Source organism: Triturus cristatus, chromosome 3_2, assembly GCF_964204655.1.
Source record: "Triturus cristatus chromosome 3_2, aTriCri1.1, whole genome shotgun sequence".
In the NCBI taxonomy this organism is placed as follows: Eukaryota; Metazoa; Chordata; class Amphibia; order Caudata; family Salamandridae; genus Triturus; species Triturus cristatus.
Genome location: NC_140584.1, coordinates 885,526,505 through 885,549,138, shown reverse-complemented (window position 1 = coordinate 885,549,138; position 22,634 = coordinate 885,526,505). Strand labels below are relative to the sequence as shown.

Here is a 22,634-nt window from a genome sequence, read left to right as displayed (position 1 = left end):
ATACACAGATTATATTCCTTAGGAAACCACCTACACATATTGGTATTGCTAGAGTCCAGATATTCAGGACTGTGTTCCTTGGTTGGTTTTCGTAAATGTTTTTCCTGAGAAATGCAACAAAATATTGAGCAAATTCATTCATGAAAATATATCCCGACACCTTTCATTTTGTCTTAAGCTTCAATGTGATTTTGATGCAGGGTTTGCACCAATAAATAGCCCTTAATATTGGGGGGGGGGGGGGGGGGGGGGGGTTGGGGGTGGTACCAGGTTATACGGACACAGAAAGAGACCAAAGTGGTACACGTGTGAGCAACCTGATGCTAATATTTTAATTTTCCTTCGTGGAAAAATGCTATGGTACAAGGTGTGCTAACACCCCAGCAGTGGAAGGGTTAAACTCTACACACGAAGCGTGATTTCCCAACAGCAAAGGTCTGGGGTGTCTGCTTATCTATAATATCAATTAAGTAACCACTGCATTCAACATATACTCAGTTTGACAGTGTAGGTAGTCTACAGCAGAAAGTATGTTCAGTTTTGTCCCCCTGCATATGGACTGAAGATCGGTGTCTGTTGATATAAATATTGCATCCAGAAAAAACATAGATGCTAGTTGGAAAATCCAAATGTAATGTTATTAACTTTGGAGTAGGGAACAAATAAATCTATTCTAGGCAATACATACCCCATCTCAGTCATCTGCGCCTACTACGAGTCAGTATGCATCCCCTCCTATGTGATGCAGAAAAAAATCCTTGTCCTTGGATTACAGAGTAAAGGGAGTTATGTAGAACATTTTAGGATCCCTAAGAGCATGTGGCAGGAATGAATTATGATAACAGTACCAAAAGAATTCAAGGGGCAATTTTAAACCAACATTTTGTTGCTACATCCTTGGGAAGTAGCATCTAGGCAGAACTGGATTTGGTTGTGACTTGGACCAAAAAAGTTTCTTGGTTTTTTTGCAGCTAGAGACTTGCTGCCACCTAACTCAGTCTCCCAAACAAATGTTACTCCTCCAGATATTCAACCGTGTATATCTTATGTTTCTATTTGTTGCACATTTTAACAATACCATGAGCACAGCATGGTGTAAACAGGAAACCAGAGCCTCCTTCCAAGTACCACTAGCAGAAGCAGACTTCTCTTGGGTAAGAAGCTTGCTCCTCTGGAAACATCCTATGACACCTGTCAGCTCATACGGAAACTCTCTCCAGACTGTTATCCATTCACGGGGTGCTTAGTTCTGTCTTCCACACATTATATTGCGATAATCCAATGTGATGGACCTTTGTGATCTACCACCAATACTGATACTTTTTAGTTCAGTACATACCAGAGAAGCAAAGGGCCTGCAAGTATCTGACTGGCAAACTTGGTATGCCACAAAGTATAGGAAACATTATTTTCTATACTTTCCAGATGGCCGCCACCATGTGTCACTATGTCCCATAGCTATAGATTTGTCCATTGACCTTCGGAGGATTCGAGCTAGCCTGACCATCCACAAAAAAATCTTAACTAGTTAGAACCATCCATTCTTTTTCCTAACACCCCAATATAACGGGCACTAAACTCTGTAGGAAAGTTTAGAGAACTTGTCGTGAACCCCGGAAAGTGAATTCCGGCAAACCTGCATAGAAGAGAAGGGACGAGGCCTACGACCCGAACAGCAGCTGGGGTCTCGAGTACGATCGCAGCCGAGAAAAGTGGGGGCAGTGCGTCCGTGACCGAAGGCAAGCCTGGATGCGGCCAGAAGCGGTGGCCTTGACGTGAAGGTAGGGGGCAGCAATGATCCAGGCATTCAAACGGGGCTCTGTAATCATCACTATCCTGATCCGCCGGGATCACGACCGCTGCCGAGCAGCGTGGGAGCAGTGAGACCTGGGCCGGAAGACGAGCTCAGAGGCGGACAGAAGCGGTGGCATACTAACGAAAGCAAAGGTCAGTGACGACCCAGGGATATCAGTGGGGCTTAGCGACGCAACTATTCTCCGTGAGGCGCTCTGCACCGTCACAACCAGGCGCCAGCCAATTGCACTATGTGGAAAGATCTGGCCTCCAAATAGGTTTCGAGACACAGTAAAGCAACGCCCCGAAGCGCAATTAATACCTAGCACTCGCAGGCTCCCACGAAGCGCAATATGTAACCGTGAACTGCTGAGACATGAAGGTCACGAAGGAGAAGAGACAGGGGGACACAGGCATACTAGAAACGACCAACTGCAGAATAAAGAGACCGAACTGCCAGAGAACCCCCGGCAACAGAGACATTGGGAACACAGTCCACTGAGGAGGCGCTACCCTTTCCTTCACCGGAGAGTACAGTACGCGACTGAGCTCCTGCCATGCTATCAGGCTCCTGGGGAAGGGTGGAAGCCATCTTGAAACAGCAGCACAGGAACACGAGGATAGACCCTGCTGCGCCCAGGCCACATAGCATTACCGAAAGGCGAGCTGGACTCGCACCTCTACGCGCAGGGCTGCAGATTGCGTGGTGGCACTGAGGGAAAAGGCCCCCCCCCCCCCCCTTAATCTCCCTCAGTGGCAGCAGGGGACCTATACGGGGCTGCTTTGCCGCTACACAGAGGTATCTAGGTGCAATACTGGTTCAGCTGGTGGCGATTCCCGGCTTGGAGACCTGAATTTGAAGGCTGCAGATATGCCAGGGAGGCCTGAAGTGTGAGCCCCCGTGGGCGGGCCGTGGAGAGAACTTTGTGTGCCTGTAGTGGCTGCTGGCGACAGGGGTGCCATAGAGGGGCACAACTGGTGGGTTCACAAAAGTGGAAGTAGCAGAGACTCCCCCTTCTTGCCCCCCCCCCCCCCCCTCAGAGCGGAACGCATAGAAGTGCCCCCATCTACGACCTTGCCCTCTGCTAGTGCTCTACGTTCAGTGCAGGGTGGGGCAAGCTAGCTGGGAACTGCACTGCCACTGTGGACTGGACTTTGGGACAAGTGGGTGAAGTACCCGGATAGTCCTTGAGAAACTACCGGATGACCCCTGTGCTCTTTGACCCTCTGGACTGGCGGCCCCATGCTTACGAGGGGGAGCCCACCACTTCTTATTTTGCTGTATGCTGAGGATTTTGCGTGTACATAATAAGTTACAGTGTTAATGCTTGGGTCAAAGTGGGAGTGCTTTGCTGTATAATTAATAGTCTGTAATAACATCAGATCGATCACACCGACTACATTTTTATTTAGCGCTTACTACCCCATACGAGGCATCGAAGCCCTTGTACCTCTGTGATTTGAACAATTCCAGCACCCTTCGACGATTAAAGATGTTGCGGTGCGGGATAGCTGCGGCCCCAGGCGCTCTCAGCAGGGTCTTCGGAGGCAAGCCGGCAGTGCCCTTCACGACCTGGGCGTGGAGACCTTACAGCTTGGCACAGGTGAGACGTCTCGGTGTCAAAGGTTAGGGGTAGTGACAGGTGTCCTGAGGCAAGTAATGCTATGAGGTCGGGAAAGTAAATGTCATCCACCATGGCCGCCGGACAGTGAGGAGCTCCAGGAGGGAGTGCTGAGGATTGCTCAAGCGAGCTGAAATCCTTGTTTGGCCTCGCATCCCGTACATCGGATCCCCGAGCAGATATCGGAACCTTCGACCCATGCTGGGGAACCTATCGGAATGAGGACTCGCTGCCAGTGGCCGGGACGCTTCAAGAAGGGACAGGAGAGGTGCCCCGGCAGGTCACTGGTTTTCGCCGCATCCCTAGATCGATGGTGGTGACTGCGGCTCAAGGTGAGGCTGGGCCTTTGTTTTCGAGTGTGGCCCAGGTGGCACTGCCGATGGGTGAGGGCTCGGCTGGCAGGAGTGCCCGATGAGGCTTGGTCCAGGTGCGGACCTGGAGTTCGCTTGAGGTTCTCTCCCAGGCTTGAGGGGCTGGGGCCTGCACTCACCCTCACCCCCCTGAAAGCACAGCAGATACTGTAAAATCATGGTTGGTGGGGCCCTGACCTCTTGTGATTTAGGAGATGCACTGCTATAAATGTTTTACACTGCAGTTAATATGGCACTTTAAAGTTTAGTGTATATACTGCATATAATTGTATGATAACTACCACCCTGCCTTATGCCTGATTCCGGACTATGCCTCGGCATTTCTTCTTTGGCCTGAGTCCTGATTGTATCTCGGAATTTCTACTGTTCAACCATGCGCCCACCTTACCCCACCCGGAACTCGAATCTTGTGCGCTACGGACCCAATTTCTGGTCCAATAACTACCCAGACAAAATGACCAGTAATGCAAAAAAGAAGTTCAAGCATAGTACTCTAAAACAACACCCGGAAACGCTCATTGTAGAGAACTACCACACAGCGACCAACGGCAACACGAAAACTAACTTCATTTTCTACACAAATCGCCCGGCTAAATGGAAAACCACCTTCTCTCTTCACCTTCAAGTTGCCAAGTCAGTAATCATTCCCTATGGTGAAAAAATCTCCACTACCATCTCCCCGACCTTCAAAGGGGAGCTCACCATCTCCATCTACAGAACTGGAACCATTCACATACAGGCCACTGACCCACACCTCACCACTTTTGACCGCCACTTCCCCACACCTCTTTCCTCGTTAACTCAACTGAGCCGTCAAACCAGATCTCCCCAACCCACCATCAACCTTACTAATAACGTGGAACTGATCCAGTCTCCCTGCCCTGAAGATCCTCTCTTCAACTCATGGACATCCACCATCACTCACTATAATCACACTACTCCTATCATTATTCTCCGCCGCCAAACCCCACAACTATTACATCTACTGAGCACACCAGGAACAACAAACTCACAATTAACAAACACCACAAGACCGATCTAGATAGCTCGGACTCTAACCTCTGCCCTCCCGCGACCGAAATCCCCACAGGCACTCTCCGCTTAACCCCTGATAATCTGAACCCTCCCTCACAAACTACCTCTTCCTCCAACACAGACCCTTGCTTCCCCCGACCCTTGCTTCCCCCATGTCCGTCATCTCCAATCCAGTGGTCTCTCTTCTCTTCCCCCCCCCCCCCCCCCAGTACCACTGCACACTCCCCGTCCGATATCCCACATCCACAGACACAACCAGTCTCCACCGATTACCTCACTGACAACCCCCATGGCCAACGTCGTCACCAATCCCATAAACTCGTTCCCCCCCCCCCTATTATCACTACACGCCCCCCCCCCTCCGCCGTCGCACACCCACATACACAACCAGCCTCCACCGGTAATCTCATTGACATTCCCCGGAACGCTGATTTCCTACCTAGAATTTCTCTCCCTCCTCACTTGGACAGTAGACCCTCTATTCCTCCTTTGAACTCCTTGAATGGGAGCATTACTAATCTGGCTCCCCGCGTCCAACCTCTCCCCTCTCCTAATCCCACTTATTCCGTCCAATCTCCGACCCCTGTTCACTCTCCCTCCAAAGACCCAAGTCATTCTCGGGCCCCTGCCTAAAACCTTAAACTTTTTAAGCTCAATAGCACAGCAACTCAACAGAATGGAGCTGAAAATTAACTCCCTTGCTGCTGATTTTCCTATTTACAACAAGATCTTCTCAACAGGACCAAGCCGCCGTGCTCCCTCTCCCCGGGTAGATTTCCTCCCACCCCACTCAATACCGCTCCCATGGCCCCACAGTGCACCCCTCGTCCCTCCTGTCCGTCAGCGAGTCAGGCACTTCGACACAACCGGGATCGCCAACCCTTTTCGATGCCGAAACCTGATTAGATCAATGACTCTTACCTCACTTTGAGCCAGAAGTCAGCCCCTTTCCCCATCCCTGTTATTATCGGCACTAACAGAATCCCTAAAAATGGCCACTCGCCTAGACCTCCTGCTCAATATTCCTCTATCCACCTTACTCCCCCCATCATCGAGGCTCCCCGTCCTCTCGCTTGCATGCTCCTCAACTGCAGATCAGCAGTTCAACATGCCACAGACCTTGCTGAAGCTCTACTTGCTGAAGAAATTTACATCGCTTTCCTCACTGAATCCTGGCTCAATGTCCACTCCACCCCCATTCTTGACATTATCACCCCTCCAGGGTACACCATCATCAGACAAGACATACTGATCAAAATGGGGGAAGACTAGTCATCATCTATAAGGCAGGAATACAGATTACCAAACTTAAACCTGCAGAATACCTATTGTTTGAATACCTGGGTGTCGAACTCACTGCCAAGGGCACCTCACCCATCAAATTCCACACATCTACCATCCTCCTGGAGAGTGTTCCCTTTTCCCTGAAGAACTAACAGACCTAATATCACGGTTCTTCATGACAGACACTAAAGAAGTGTTCCTGGGTGACCTCAATATCCACTGGAACGACCCAGAAGACTCCACTGCCCAGAAACTATCCAACCTACTTGAAATATATAACCTCGAACAACTCTGCAATAAACCAACTCGCATCAAAGGTGCAACACTGGATGCGATCATTACCAACAATGATCTGGTCTCTCTGAGAGCAATTTCTCCCATTGACTCATTCTGTTCAAGATTGATGCACTTGTCTTCCACCAATCTATTCAAGATGACAAACCTAAACACTGGACCAGAAATATCAAAGCAATCCCTTTATCCGAACTTGAATCCAGGATTCATGCCCATCTTCAACTCCAACCCTCATCATCGACGGCCGATGACCTCACTACACACTTTAACTCAAAAATGACAGAGGTTCTAGACCAAGTAGCTCCTCTCAAACTCAAACAATTGAGGCGAACCAAATCTAAACCCTGGTTTAACGTGGATCTGAATGAGGAAAGGCGTCAACTCAGACAAACGGAAAGGACTTGGAGACTAAACCCCTCGACTATACACCTAGCGTAACTTAGATCTGCTCGGCAAGCATACAAAAAACACATTTTCAGTGTAAAGGCGTCTTTCTTCCGCAGCCAACTAGATCTGGCGCGAAACAGACCGAGAGAACTCTTCAACATTGTCAAAAGCCAAATTAACTGCACTCCCTCGCAAGAAATCAAAGCCACCAATGAGCGTTGTGAAGAAATTGCCACCTTCTTCACTAATAGTCTCGAATATTGATCAATCCTTCATCCAAACCTCTAACCCGACTTCCCTCTTAACCTGCCCCACTCTGACCACCCCTGATCATTCAGAAAGAGTTCTTACCAAGGACAATCGGGTCTGCCTCCAACTAAAAAACAATGCACATTGGTCCGACTTTGAGCTAATATCGGAAAATGAGGTTTTCAGTATAATTTCGAACCTAAAACCTTCCTCCCACACTGGACCCCATCCCATCCACAATCATAAAAGAACTTAACAACACCATTTCTCCTTTCTGGACAAAAATCAACGCCTCTCTCACCTCAGACTGTGTCCCAGATTCCCTTCAACTTTGACAAATCACACCCATTCTCAAAAAACCAGGGGCCGACCCTAATGATCTCAACAACCTCAGACCTATCTCCAACCTCCCATTCCTTGCAAAAATATTGGTGAAATGCGTTCTCCACCAACTCAGCAAACCCATTGAGTTCAACCTCCTCGACACCTTTCAATCAGGATTCAGGAAAGGCTGTAGCACGGAAACAGCTATGCTCAACGTCTCTGACGATATTCATAAGGCTTTAGATGAAGGTGATGCCTGCCTACTCATCCTTATTGACCTATCGGCGGAATTCGACACAGTAAATCATCCAGCATCTGGAGACCTTGTTGAAGCGCTCCGGCATCAATGGTACAGTACTAAAATGGTTCACCACCTTCCTTCAACACCGCTCGCAACAAATTAAAATCAACTCCTGTCTCTCGAAGCCAACAAAAGTCACACTTGGGGTCCCGCAAGACTCGATCCTCTCCCCGGCCCTCTTCAATCTTTTCATGGAGCCCCTCACAATCATCTTGAAAAAAGCTGGAGTGAATTACCACCTTTACGCTGATGACACCCAAATCCATTTCAAAATCAAGTCTCCCAGTTACATCCAGCACCTCAATGCCACTCTAACCGAGATCCAATCTTGGTTCAACGCTAACCACTTAAAGCTCAACCCAGATAAAAAATAACTAATCCTATTCTCTCCAAAAAGCAACCATCGTCCAATCCAAGAGTGGCTCAAGAATCTGGTCGCCCTAAACTGCCCCATCTTCCTATCCGACTCAGTTAAGTTCTTGTCAAGGGTGATGCCTAGAGACTTATCTATGGAGGCCCACATCAAAAACTCTGCAAAAAGTGTTCTATTCTCTCTAAAACACCTCAAGAAATTGAAACCTTTTCTTCCCCATGATGACCTCAAGAGAGTAGTCCAATCCCTAGTTCTCTCTAAAATAGACTACGGGAACGCCATCCTAACGGGGACTCCAAAAGCTCACCTAGCCCCTCTAAGGGCAGTGTTGAACATGGCCGCTCGACTCTTATCTGGAGTAAAATGATTTGAACACATCACTCCAGCTCTCAACTCCCTCAACTGGCTTCCCATGGAAGGGAGGTGTATTTACAAACTGGCCTGTATCACACACAAAACCCTTCACTCTCCGGCCCCTAACTACCTGAACAACAAACTGGTAAGAGCAGTGACCTGCTCTTACCAGAGAGAAGCTCCAACTCACTCCTTATTCCTCCGAAACTGAAAAAGAAAACCACACAATACCGATCGTTCCCTGGCAACGATCCCAGGATGTGGAAAGCTCTCCCTAGAGTCCTCAGATGCAACCCCTCCTTCTCCTGTTTCAAAAGGAACCTGAAAATCCATCTCCTTAACAAATACTTTCCTGACCAACGTCAACTAACCTAGACTTCAATATCCGAGTTTACTCCTCTCTCTTGACATTCAAGGATAGTTGGTGACCGGACTGTGTTAACCACCTTATCTTCCATGCTGTATTTTTTATTTATTTTTATCCCTGGTTCTGCTTCCTTACTGCCTGCCTACTATGTAATGCAATTTCCGTCTGTTTTTCTTTACAGTATGAATGTAAAGCGCTCTGATACCTACGGGTCAAGCTAGCGCTATATAAAACTTTTAACATAAAAATAAAATAAATAAATGCAACTTTTTGTTATCTGCTTCCCCTCTCGCCTCCCACCACCAGTGGTCATGCATTCATATAAGTGTTGAACCTTTACCACCAATATTTTGGAACTCCACTAGATATGAAGGAGATTATGCTAGCCCAGGAACCAAATATACTAGGGGGAAAAAGGGTCTGGTGGTAACTATTCACCCATAAAGCCATAGATACACTGACCAACAAATTTAAAGATACACTACTGCGGACTAAGTGCAGGGCTCGACAAATCTAAAAAATCTTACTTGACCTGCAGGTCGAGTGAGTAGACTTTTGTACTCGACCTAACATCAATACACTCGACCCACAAATTCATCGCATATGAATTTTTTTCAAAACATTTGCAGCGCCAACAACCCAAGAAAACGTTGGCCAACCAAATTAACAGCAAATTTTATTAATTTATCACCCAGTACCTCCCTAAGAAGTGTGTATCAAAGTGCCGTGGTGAACGTTTCTGCGAACATACATGGCAAAAAATACCCCATAAACTTTAACATGTCACTGAAATAATATCCATGACAACATATCAGGCACTTACTTGTTAGTGAAGATGCTGATGCTCTGAGCTAAGGGTTGCGTTCTTCATATGCAACGCTGCCTTCTGTCCTTGCTATTCTGTCTTGAAATAATTTTGTGCAACAGGACCAATGTACTTGTATCAATCGAGGTTGAAACAGACTGAGCCATCGGTATTTATGGCCAGAGATCAAGTGCTTGTTCTTTCAAATATAGGGACAGTTTTGCATATTCATGGACCTGGAAGGCTGTGTCAATGTGATTGTCATTGTCCTGTGTTTCCTCTCAGCGAAAGCACTACTGTTCGGGATGAAAGTGTCAACTTTCGAGCTGTCCACTTGTATTTGCATTAGCGCTCCGTCAGCTTTGAGGCAAAATGTAGCTCATTTTGTAATCAGTTTGTGCTGCCAAGTCCTCAAAGTTTCATTTAGATTGCTGTAGCTGTGGCAGTGCTTAATTTGTATTAAAAAAAGTGCCAGGGCCTTTGTCAGGAGTCCATTGGCTTGGCAGTTCGGGCTGGACTGTTCCCATGAGGCACAGGGGTCAAGACTGATTTGCATATAGCCAGTCCTGAACTGGGGTGGCGAACAGTGAGCTAAAGAACGATGATGGATTCAACCCAGGTCTGTGACTGGGGGTGAGTGTCTCCAAAGTAGACAAACAGCTGTTCCACCATGGCAAATTGTCAGAAGTATCATTGAAAGACACCAAACAGTGAATGGTAAAACACAACGCACCAGCATTTACTAACTTTTTAAGGAAAATGGTGCTGATTTGAACATAGAGAGTAGCAATAAACTCAGTCGCTATCTTCTGACTCAGTAACAGTCTTGTTTTGACAAGGAGGTTTGTGGCCCATAATATGTCTTGTTCCTGGATTTGCTGAAAGCCAATGCAAAACAGCTGGGTTTGGATCAAAAGTGTCTAACTCCGGCCCATCTACTTGGATTCGCATTAAAGCAGACATGGTGTCACTTTTAAGGGACGTACGGAGCTCATTTTTTTTTCGGTTCATGCTGCTAAACCCCCGTTCACATATTGCTGTTGTTGGACTGATGGAAAGCATGATTTCTAAAATTGGAAGGACATGTTTAACTTCTTCTGGGCGTTTTTTCAATAGCTGAGTGAAGAGGGATACAGGCTTATGCGACGTCATCCGACGAAAGACGTACAGTTTAAAATCTAGCCACTCTCCAGGGGCAGACTGTATTTCTTCATCAGTAAGTACCTTTTTGTAGCATGTAACAAGGTCCTCAAATTCTTGATCCCCCAAAACCTCTAATCTTTTCAACAGAGTCTGGCCACAAAGTAAAATCAAAAATGTTAAACAAAGAATGCGGCTTGCCTGAGATGTGCTTCAGAAACCTGTCACTTATAAAAGAAAGAGCATTCTCTATTAACTCAGTAGTGTCTTCCTTGACACTAGTTTCATTAGAGCTGCCTTTTCTAGCAGGCTTTGCCTGTGTTAGTAACGGGACCCCTGGAAAATGTCCATCTTTAAAAAGCAATTGAAATTGAGTTAGTGCTTTTCCTGGCTTTGTTTTCAGCTGTATTAGCTTCTGTTGAAGCACCTCAATCCTTCTTGCAACTTCAGAAATAAGACTGTCTTCTTGTTGAAATGCCTTAGACACTTGCTGAAGCAGCTCTGTGAAGTCTATCATGAAGTGCAAGAAATAAAGAAACTTCTCTGAGTTCATGTCATGAAGCAATCCTTTGGCTTTGTTTGAATATTCATCACTACCAGTAGCAAGGTGCTCAAGATGAAGTACTGTAGATTCCCAGTTTGTCTTAAGCGCTGTTACTGCCCTGTGCTGACTTGCTACCCATCTGATTTGCTGCAAGCCACCAAAATGTTTTAACTGCTCTTCCAGATTATCAGCTATCTCTTTAAGTTCCCTTCTCCGCTTAGGTGAATAATAATATAGTTTGAAACATCCTTTGAGCACCTCCTTCAAATTTGGATATGTATGAACTTTTTGTTTTAACATCACACACAGCAAGCTCTAGATTGCGAGCTACACAGTGCACAACTGCAATGTGATCGCAATTGTCCCATCCTTGATGTTTGGAGACTTCGCCCAGTAGCTGCTTCACAGCACCAGATTTACTACTGAGGTTCACAGCAGCTCCATCTGTATTCAGACCAATGCATTTCTGGCTCAGAATATCCAGAGATATGCCCATGCTTTCCAGGCCAACTATTAAAGCATTTTTCACTCCGGATGCAGTGGAGTTTTTCATGCTGACAATGTTGCACAGATGGGTAACAAGGGTGCCTTCACAAACGAATCGTACATAAATCAGTTCCTGTTCCTGAATTCCTTTGTCAGTTGGCCCATCTGACAGAACACTGAGGAACCTAGCATTTTCTATCTGGGATCGTATTGTCATTTTTAGGGTCTCGGAAATTGCTATTACAAAGTTACGGCATGCATGATCATTCGTATAATTTTCGAAATTCCAGTAAGGATTGTTCTTTTTCTGCAGTGTGCAGAGTTTTGGAAACTTAATAAAAGCCTCACCTTCTTTTGCAAGATAATAGGCTGTATTAAATAAAATGTTTAAGTGCCCGATATTTTTTTCATGCATTTTTGTGATCGATTTGGCTATGCAGGTCTCCTGTGGGTTTTCAATTGCAGCTTCATGTAATATGCATTTTTCATGTGATTTGCTCTTGTTGTGCCATTCCAACGTCTGTCTCCCTTTTGAATTTTTCTGTCACACCAACATATAGGGAAGACTTAGTATCTGCGAGATGAGGAAATTTCCTGCAAACTCCACAATACAAAACTTGAGATTTTTTAAAACTGGTCTCGACTAGGACATCTCCATTACTTTCCTTTTCTTCAATCACTGCCCACTTGAAATCTTCAAGCCATTTCTGTTGTACAACTCTGTCTTTTTGTTTGATCATACTCCCTTTGCTTTTGGTGGATTTCTTCTAATGACTTCCTTTTCCCAACTGCTGAACTCTCTCCTGCATTATTCAGTGACGTTTTAGCTCCAGTGGGTTTTCCCAACCACAACCTGATGTCTGCCATTGCAGCTGCACTCTCTGCCTGTTGTCTGCCTTGTCCTCACTAGATAGCCAGCACTGCTTCTGTCCGCTCTGAGCTAGAATCAAAAACAATAACTGTAACTAATTTAAAATAACATGAAGTCTGTGTACAAACTACTAGGCTTAACATTTGCTTTCCATAATTAATTCAAAGATCATGGCTCCAATTACTTAATACTGCATGATCCGATCTGTAAAAGCACCCCAATTTGGAATGCGCTCTAAGCCATAATAATCAATGGTACTGAACGATGTGCAACACAACCAGTGCTTTCAACTGAAATAACTCCCTATCGGGACTAACCGGTCTGCTCTTGAGGTGCTGGTTCTAATATGTATTGCAGATGGGGGCAGGGTTATACCTGTAATTTCAGTAAAATTAAAAGGTCTTGCCTAACGGTTTAACTAAAGCCCGAACTGAAAAGAAATCCACTCAGCTTAAACTTGTGTCTTAGCGCTTGCATCAAAAAACACACCAACAGTACTGGCTCCCTTACCCACTGAGAATGAGTAACATTTTTTATATTGCTACCCTTCTTAATGAATAGATGCGAAACGGGTGTGCAAGGCAAAAGTTCTCAGTACAATTTTAAGATGGTAGGCAATAGGTCTCGCCTTTGGGACCTTATAAGTGTTTTACCAATGCAAAAGTTGATGTTGTTGCACCAAGGATATTGTGCTGCATAAATACTTATAAGGTCCCAAAGGCGAGACTATGCTTGTTTAGGGGGGCAGGTTACAGTATATTTGTTGGCCAGTGGGCAATGCAAGTGAGCAAGCTCAAACCACCCGGGGGTCACTCTGCAAGAATAACAGTAAAATAATGGGGCCAAATTGTGCATTTGCAGCCCTTTATGTCAGCGAAACGATTAAAAACTAATTTCTGAACATCTGCAGCTACTCATAATAGAGTTGCTTTGTGCAAGCTCACTCCTCTCAGTTAGTAGTATGGAAATTTCCCAGCCCTCATAACAAAACTCACTCTCAGACTGCCGAATTTACTTGCACAAATACTGCATTTGCTCCTCAGTGATGCAGGTGCGCTTGTGCCATTTTAACAGTTTGCTCTCATATGGGACAACTTTCATTTTGGCACTGGACTACTAGGACACACCAGTTGTTCCGAATTCCCAAGACAGGATTTCCGCTACACAAATAAACTTACTATTAAGGTGGACTTGCATCACAGCAATGCACCAACAACAAGACTAACAAAAGAAAAGGAGGCAAGGTCAACTTGCCCACCACAGACACATGGGCTCACCAGCACGCCAGCTACAACACTGCTTAAGCCAGGCAGGCACGCACATAGCAGTTAAAACGTCTCCGGTCAGGCACACTTACTGTCACATATTAGAAAATCCTGCTCCCTAATAACCAGCATGCAGCAAAAATAAAAGCTACCAGGTCTCTCTGATCTGGACACAACCTTAATCATTCCAAAAAGTACTCCTGGCATAGGCACTGACAAAACCAATAGTCTAGTTTTAATGTGACATTGGGGTCTGCCCTGTGGATTCTTGCAGCTGAGGCTGTTCCCTTCAATTGTGCCATCTTTTTACAGAAACAACTGCGATAGTGAAGCTCACTCCCCCCTCCCAAGGCCTAACTCTGGGCCTAAATGTACTCTTTGGGGGGAAACTGGAGGTGTCGTAATTAGCGGTCACACAATCTGCACAATGCGCACCTAGGTGATGAGTGACACTTTCTTGCGAGCAAAATCAAGCAATGAAGGTGAGGGAAACATACAAATATTCACAAATACACCCACTTGAGCAACGAGAAACAGTGTCAGCATAGTACATTCACCACACAATGTTCTAATGCAACTTGCATAAGCAGGATTATTATAAGCTCTGGGAAGAAATTTCCTTTAATTTCCTTTGTATCTTCAGATAACCCGTTCTCCTGTCCAGATTCAAGGGAAAGGCCGCTCTCTTTAAGGTCCCAGAATTAGCTACGGCCAGTGAGTGGCAATGAATTATACCTTCCTGTCACTTGAAGTTGCAAAAAAGGTGCGCCTCCAGCAATTAGGCCCCTGCCCCCCTGGGACCAAGCATTTGCTCCCATGCTTCAAATCTATTCCATGCAATGTGTACCGGTCGCTAAATACGAGGCGGTAGATTGGGGCATCGGGGACTTTTCAGTAACTTTTTTAAAGCTTTTATCTGCCCCTCTTTCCACCGCACATTTCATTTGCCTTAGTGAGCTGGGTCTAAGCTACATAAATGACAACATTCAAATCTGCCCCAGCTAATGGCTATCGATTTGGAAAAATGAGGGAGCGTCATTCACAAGAGATACAAGATTTGCAATTCAATAGATCTCGCATTACTGAGTTTGAGCTATTGGCGCGCCGTAGCATTATTTTTTGCAACGCCAATAGCTCAAATTTTCAGTTATTCGAGAACTACTGCATTGCAAATGCTTGTTTAGAAGGAAGGGCAGATTACAGCTCCTCTTCCTACCATTGTCTGCCTACATTTTTTTCGGAGTATTATATAGCGCGAACTTGACCCGAAGGTATCGGAGCGCTTTACACGAGCACCAGTTGCGTTACATGAGGATGCATTCATTTTTGATAGGCACATGATGGAGATGAAAGGATTTGCCCAGAATCACAGGATGTTGCGCGCATTCATTGAGATCCGGTGTTTAAAGAATGACTGTAACGCTAAAGCGTTTACTTTGAGTAAGGGAGGAATTCTAGGCCCCTCATTAAAAGTACTTCGTCAGCGCGAAAGAGAAAGATAAATTGTGGTGTCTGTACTTCCATAGTACCCTATGTAGTTAAAAATGCAGAGCAGAGAACCATAAAGAAATAATGCAAAATGGTGAGAAGAATCGTGCTGGACCTTACTCCAGCCATTAAGTGACAATATTTACTAGCAGTTGTCGAGTGGGCTTAAATGAAAGACAAACACTCAAATTGAGCATGGTAACAAGTAATAGTGAATAACTTTGTAGCTCCGATGTACGAATACCAGGTTTTTAGCCCAGCTATCTTTGGAAATAAAACTATTTTTAAAATTCTACAAAGTGTAAAAGATAAGCACTAAAATATTGTTATTCAAACCCCGATGCAATTAAGCATATGTAGGCTTTAGCCACCGAAATCTACTTTAAAAACAAGGTTTTTGAATTATTTGTTTTACAGCTTAAAAGATACCACACAACGACGCTGTATTTTAGAAATGTGTCTAAATGGCACTAAACCAGCAATGTATTAAGGGATTTAAAATGTATTTGTGCCCCCACATTTACAGTATCTCTTCGGTTTGTGTCCCGAGATAGAATGCTTTTACAAGGCGGTTTGGAAAGGGCACAAAGGATTTGTGCGGAAAATAAACCTTTGAAGCCTGGGACACTAATAATAGATCAATAATTATACAATTACATCTAAGCATGTGATTGTTTAACTTGTTTAATTTTTAGTAATATTTGAGCAACAGCAATGTATCCATCGTCTTTACCATAGACAATGATGATCCTTACATAATGCATATTCTACTTGCCTTTGGGCTTCGTAGGTATCCAAACTTTAGAAAAATCAGTTTCCACTGTGCCCTTCACATAGCTGGTATTTGTTTTAGGGTAGACTCTAAGATGCTGGTTCCAGACCTCTATCTAATTTCATGAACATTCAATTCCTATGCTATCTGCGTTATATCCCCCAACATCACAATATTCATAAATTAATGGAAAAAACTGCGACTCACCTCTCCTAGACGGCAAGCCAAATCGCCCTGCACTCCCGACTCCACTGAAGAGAGCGCGTGGTGGCGTGCAGCGTCACTGCTGAACTTTAAGCAGCACAGCGCGGGGGCAGGCCAAAATGATGTCTTGGGCCGTCATTGGTAGCGCTTTTCGCGCGCTACATGATTGAAGGTCCTTGGACCCACAAAACGATAGGCAGCGCACCACACCACCACCACTATGTTAGGTGGTGCGTGCACCCTGCTGCCGCCTAGAGCCTTCACCGCACCACCACTTGATTGGCGTCGTACCCTGCTGCCCCCTAGAGCCTTCACCGCACCACCACCACTATGCTAGGTGGTGCGTGCTGCCCCCTAGAACCTTTCACCTGCTACTGCAGTGGCAGATAGCACTCACCAGGCCGTTCAAGTAGGCCTGAAAACTGGCTCACCCTTCACAAAAATCACTCTCATTTGCGAGCGGTCAAGTACATTTTTCGAGCCCTGCAGTGGAACTGCACAGTGTAAGGGGTAGTGAGAGGCTCTTAGCCAAAAGAGCAAGGCCAGCTTCAAGGATGTGTCAAAGGAGTACATAATTCTGGAGATGTGTGGATCTGGCAACACCCTCCCCCTTACCCCCTTGCTGTAATTTGCAACTGCTACACCAGAGACTTGGGACCAAGCGATGAACTTCTAGTGTAGAGGGCTTATAATCTGTTAATCTAAGAAATAATTTCTGACTTGCATTGAGTTTTGTGTGTGGTGTTTACTGTGTCATGCTGTCTACTGTTTCCCACCCCAGCCACCTCCTAGACTAAGCCGTGACATTGCTACCTCTTTAGAGTCAAGTGCTTAAAATGCATAACTTTTTCAGCCATTTGCCGTAAACCAATACGGGAGCTTGGGCATCAGTTGTAAACAACTGTATACTCCACAATAACTGCTACAGTATTTTAAACTTGAAAGAACAGCTCTCCAGACAGTTATGTTTTTTTTCTCCAGTTAAATATATGATGAAATGACCAAAGTACTTCAAGTTCAATTTTAGTTACAGGAGATGTTGCATCAAGGAGATTGACCAGCCGATGAACGCAGTTGTCCGCAGTGGGAGCTACAGAATGTAGAATATGTATGATTCACAAGTGTGTGCAGAATGTTGACATTTAGCGGATATGTTCTTGTCTGCTTGCCATATAAAGCGCTGAAAAAAACCCAATACATGTACTGCTGTTTGAGTCCAGCACATACAGACCGGCATTGATGTGTGTATTTTTGACAACGTTTCTCCTTCCTCCAGTGTAATTGTGTCCTCCCAGCAACAATCTGCGGTTTCCTCCTGGTTCCCTTATGACTATTTATCTCCTCTCCTTCAGACAATACTTTGTCTGCTCACCTGTAACAACAATATCATATTTTCTCCAAGGGCGCTCCTCTTCTTATCCCAACCCCCCAAAACAAATCCTAATTTTCCCTACCTCCCTCCAGGCTTCCTCTTTTACATCATGCACAAGCAATAATACCTGGCTTCTCTTGTCCCTCTTAGAGGGCCCTCTAAAGCGCCACATACACACAATACTTGATTTGTCTGCCATCTTTGTGTTCACCCTACAGCCTTACTACTTTCTTTCACTATTGACACGGAAAGCTATAGGAAGCTCACAAAACGTTTTTACACCACTCTGTTTTAACAAATCATTGCCATTAATGCTGAGATTCGGTCAGATTGAACACCACCAATTAGATGTACCCATCATAAACCTGCCAATGTGCAAATGTAGCTCTGTTGTTGAGAAAGTTTCTTAGGACGCAGAACGTGAAGCTCATGTTTGTATAATAGACCAAACAAGTCATGAGACTAGCCAGGCATGTATTATCCTCTATTTCATGACTGATCAGGCACAAGGGCCACTATAGAGCAGTCTATATTCACTGACATGCGAGTATGCACTCTTAATAGAGAAGGCAGGACCCCATAGTACTCCCCAATACCCCCCCCCCCCCCCCCACCGTCCTCTTTCCTCCCCCCCCACAAATTTGGGGAGTATGTTATTAATGTGCCAATGAACCCTCTGGGCCTTGAATGATAGTACAGAATTTATAAAGTGCACTCATGAAACTATAATGGACCCTGGAAGGGTCCACAATACTGGATACACTCTTCCTTGATCTGGGTTTGTGGTTAATCTGCATTAAATAAGGAATGAGCTCCGTAGCCTTCTTACGGCTCTTGAAATGCGAATTTGCAAGCTCTATGCTGTCTTCTCCATATACTTATTACTTTTAATTGATGGTCCTCTTTATTCTGTATTTCACATTTGTCCAGTGTGAGGAGATGGGGTAGTTCCTAAATCCGATTGGCCGCACTCTGCTCGTCCTACCAGCGTGTTACCCCAAGGCATTGTGGTCCATGAAGTAGCGTCGGCGAATACGCCTGTGCCAAAGTTTCAAGTGAAAGTAAGTGTCGCGCTAGCCATCCCTGGACACGTGTTTCGAGGTAGTTGCCTCTCGTCAGCAGGGAGTAGGTATATGTGTAGGGTTGCTGCGTAGGCTGCCCAAAAAGTATTCAGGTAAAGTACCACTCATGGCGCGCAGGTGCTGATCCATGGGCTCGTCAGCCCCACCGGCTCAAAGGAGCCTGAATACAAAAAAAAATCCGATTGGCCGCACTCTGCTCGTCCTACCAGCGTGTTACCCCAAGGCATTGTGGTCCATGAAGTAGCGTCGGCGAATACGCCTGTGCCAAAGTTTTAAGTGAAAGTAAGTGTTGCGTTAGCCATCCCTGGACACGTGTTTCGAGGTAGTTGCCTCTCACCAGCAGGGAGTAGGTATATGTGTAGGGTTGCTGCGTAGGCTGCCAAAAAAGTATTCTCAGGTAAAGTACCACTCATGGCGCGCAGGTGCTGATCCATGGGCTCGTCAGCCCCACCGGTTCAAGGGAGCCTGAATACAAACAAAAATCCGATTGGCCGCACTCTGCTCGTCCTACCAGCTGGGGTAGTTCCTCATTGTTTTTTCACGGCCCTTTTGCCCTTCATTTGGGCAAATGGGAGGGGAGACCCGCCCTTCTCACAGTTGGATTCTTTTGCTTGATGATCTTTGTGTTAATCCTGGATTGTTGGACACTTCCATACTTTTATGTATGGTGCGTGTTAAAGAATCAGCAAAGTCACGGGTGTGCATCATAACTGTCTGGCTTGTTTTGCGTCTTACATGCAGAGTTTTGTTAAGGAGCACAAAGTGTTCTTAACAATTGCTATAAGTGTGTGTATTCATTGGCATACATCAGAATCTGCCAAAATAAGCTTCTAAAGATTCAGAGGAAACAAAAAGGAAGGAATTTGCCTCCTAAGTAATCAAAGCTGCAGCAGGTCAAATATAAAGATATGGCAGCATTCTCTCAATCTGTTCCTCACTCGGCTATTGTGGATCTCTCGCACATTAGTGAAGTACAGCCTCTCCTTTCACTCCATTCAGGGAAGGGACCCTGACCAACCTTAACAAGCATTGGCATAACCAATAGGTCTCGCCTTTGGGACCTTATAAGTGTTTAGCCATGCAACAGTTGATGTTGCACCAAGGATATCTTGCTGCATAACTAAATACTTATAAGGTCCCAAAAGCAAGACCGATTGACTATGCCAATGCTTGTTTCAGTAGACCTTCACGTACTTATCTATATATATGTTCATTCTTTTTTTTTTTTTTTTTTTTTTTTGAAAAACCTTTATTGACATTTCAATCATTAACAAGTATGGGCCTACAACCCCCCGGGGCCGGCCGCTAAGCAATCAGAGCAATAAGAGCAAATGTGAACACAGGCGGCACCTCGGAGAGCAGAATCTTCATTCCAATATAGTCCGGCCAGTGAGCCGCGCAGGTAGGACACCAGGAGAAAAAGGGTTTTTCATTTTATAATGAAACAAGACAGTAGGATCAGGTGCCAAACAATTTCCCAACAGCGATAAGGGGCAAGAATAACAGACGTAAGCAATAAGCAGCAATCTATTGGGTCAATGGCGCAGACACGGGAAATTCCGGATGGGGAAGAATATCAAAAACAGTTGCGCCTGCAGGCCCCCGTACCTAACGCCCAGAGAACACCCCGGAAACTGTGGCACACATGAAGAGGCGACGATTCACAACAAAGGAGGTGTACCGCGCTGATCCCAGAAAAGAAAAAACAAGAAGAAGCGGAGAAGAAAAAGGAGGCCATGGAAAAAGAGATAAAGACTAAAGAGTCCCCTCCCCCAACCCCCCACCCTGCACCTCTGCAAATGAGTATGGCCCCCCCCCCCCCAGCAGTGTGCCTGTCGCCCTGGAACTAGACCCGAAATATAGAAGAAACAGGGAAAAAGGAGTAAGAAAGAACCCCACCAGACGGGGGGGGTGGAGAAAGTATAGTAAACTGGAGGAGGGCCTTCAAAACATACCCCCGGCTTCTCCCTCCCGCACGGTGAAGTCTCCCCACAGCAAACAATAAGCAGCACCAAATCGACCATATCAAAAAAGGGGGGATGGGGAGCATTATGCACCAACTATGCTAATAACCATGAGAGTACGCAACCATGAGTCCGCCCGTCTACTAGATGACCACCCCCGAAGGATCAGCCTCATCCTTGACCACTCTTTGCAATTCTGCCCATGCCTACCCCTCGACCCAGCACCATGTCCGATGTTCCAAGGTAAAGGAGTGTCCAAAAACAACCGGGAAGCGACGCACACAGGTGGGGTGGAAGTCTCTGAGTACCAACACAGTCCACATCATGGAGGGACGTCTTTCCCAGTGCTGCCCCAGGATCTGCACCGCACACAAGGTCCAGGAAGGCTGAATCAGCCAAAGTAGACAAACGTTGCTGGAATTGTCCCTGGGTCGCCGGAGGCCGTGCACGGGACAAGGCCACCACCTTCCACTCAGGTCCAATACCTCCGGAACAGATCAAACCCTCAGTTAGCCGATCACACGGTAGCATACTGTCCGGAGTGTCCGGCTGTGCACTAATCGCAGGGGTGGCCGCGACATTATCCTCCTGTGTGCAGTGTGGGAAGCCCCTGTGTACCTGTGGACCAGCATGCCGCCACTGTCCCAACGCTGATGTCACACCATCGAGCTTACTCCCCAAGACCCCGGCGCCACGCGCCAAGGAGAAATGAAGGGCACCAAGGGCCTCTAGGAGGTCGCCGTACCCCAGCACCGCTCTCTGCGATCGCTCCGCCACACTCCCAAAAGTCACACACTCCCAATCCTGCTGCGACCCAGTGGACAGGATGGTAGGCTGCATCGCAACAAGATGGCCGCCGGGAAGGCCCGACTCGTATTGGGGCCGGGACCCAGGGACAAGCGCCTCGAGGTCCACGTCGCTGAAGACAGGGGTCCGGGGGCAGGCACAAATTCAGCCGTTGCGTGGTCACGGGCAACAGTCGTCCCCGCCACGGACCAGCTCCCGCGAAAATCCGGGAGCAGCCCGCAAGGATCAGGGCGAGCTAGGGGCGGCGTCCGGGCAGCTCACCGTCAAAGGCAGGGGCAAGCACCGAAGAATCTGAGAATTGCACCCCCGGGCATGTCCTCGGTCCGCTACGCTTCGCATATATGTTCATTCTTGTTCTGATTTTTGGGGAAAACAAAAAAACTGGCAACACAATTAGCCAAATCTGTCTCAAGGCTAGAACTAAAAACAAAAACGCTCTTTGCATCACAGAACACCGTCAAGACACCAGGCAAGGTGGTAGTATCAAAATACACTGCCTAGCCCTTCTGTACCTCTAAGCGTCCCTATGCCAGAGTTTTGCCAGCCTGCAGGGACCACAATGAGTCCGGGCATGCCCCAGAGCAATCTGTGAGCTTGCAGCGATGCTGGGAACTTTTGTCACCGCCACAACAGCCCACTGCTACATAGCGACATGTTATATTCACATCACTTGATAAAAAAGAAGAATCTGGAAAGCCAAGAATAGAGGGCCAATCAGGTGCCTGTTTCAATGTCTGATTTGTATTACAGTCCATGCTGAGTACTAGCAGAATCCGCCCAACTTAAAACCCCGGTGATAGCAAAAGGCTGTTGGCCAAAAGAACGTTTATTTTTTTGCTAGCATTGCATCCACAGCCAGAACAAGCTGCAGCATATTCTTTACTCGCTGCACGCTCCTCGGACATTGTGACATACGCCTGAACAAGCCACTTTTGGAAACAAGACCAAGAGAGCTAGAGCTAGCTGGTTCTGAAAAAGCCTCCCTTCCCTGCTGTTTGTTTCATGTTTGTAGAGGGAACAGTGGGGTAAGGGAGACCTGCTGGAGGGCTTTTGACACGAGAAGGCTTTGCTCAGTAATT

At 46.3% G+C, this 22,634-nt stretch overlaps 1 protein-coding gene across 32 annotated transcripts in view; it reads left to right on the top strand.

Annotated features, from left to right (window-relative positions):
• Positions 1-22,634, top strand: part of NCOR1 (nuclear receptor corepressor 1) — a 1,832,391-nt gene that overhangs the window by 21,164 nt on the left and 1,788,593 nt on the right. The window contains exon 1 of one of the 32 annotated variants that reach the window (XM_085649272.1): positions 18,633-18,763. The exons of the other annotated variants lie outside the window; for them this stretch is intronic. The gene's annotated coding sequence lies outside the window, so the exon portion shown is untranslated. Of the gene's footprint in view, positions 1-18,632; positions 18,764-22,634 lie in introns of those variants that run through there. 32 annotated transcript variants of the gene reach the window in all.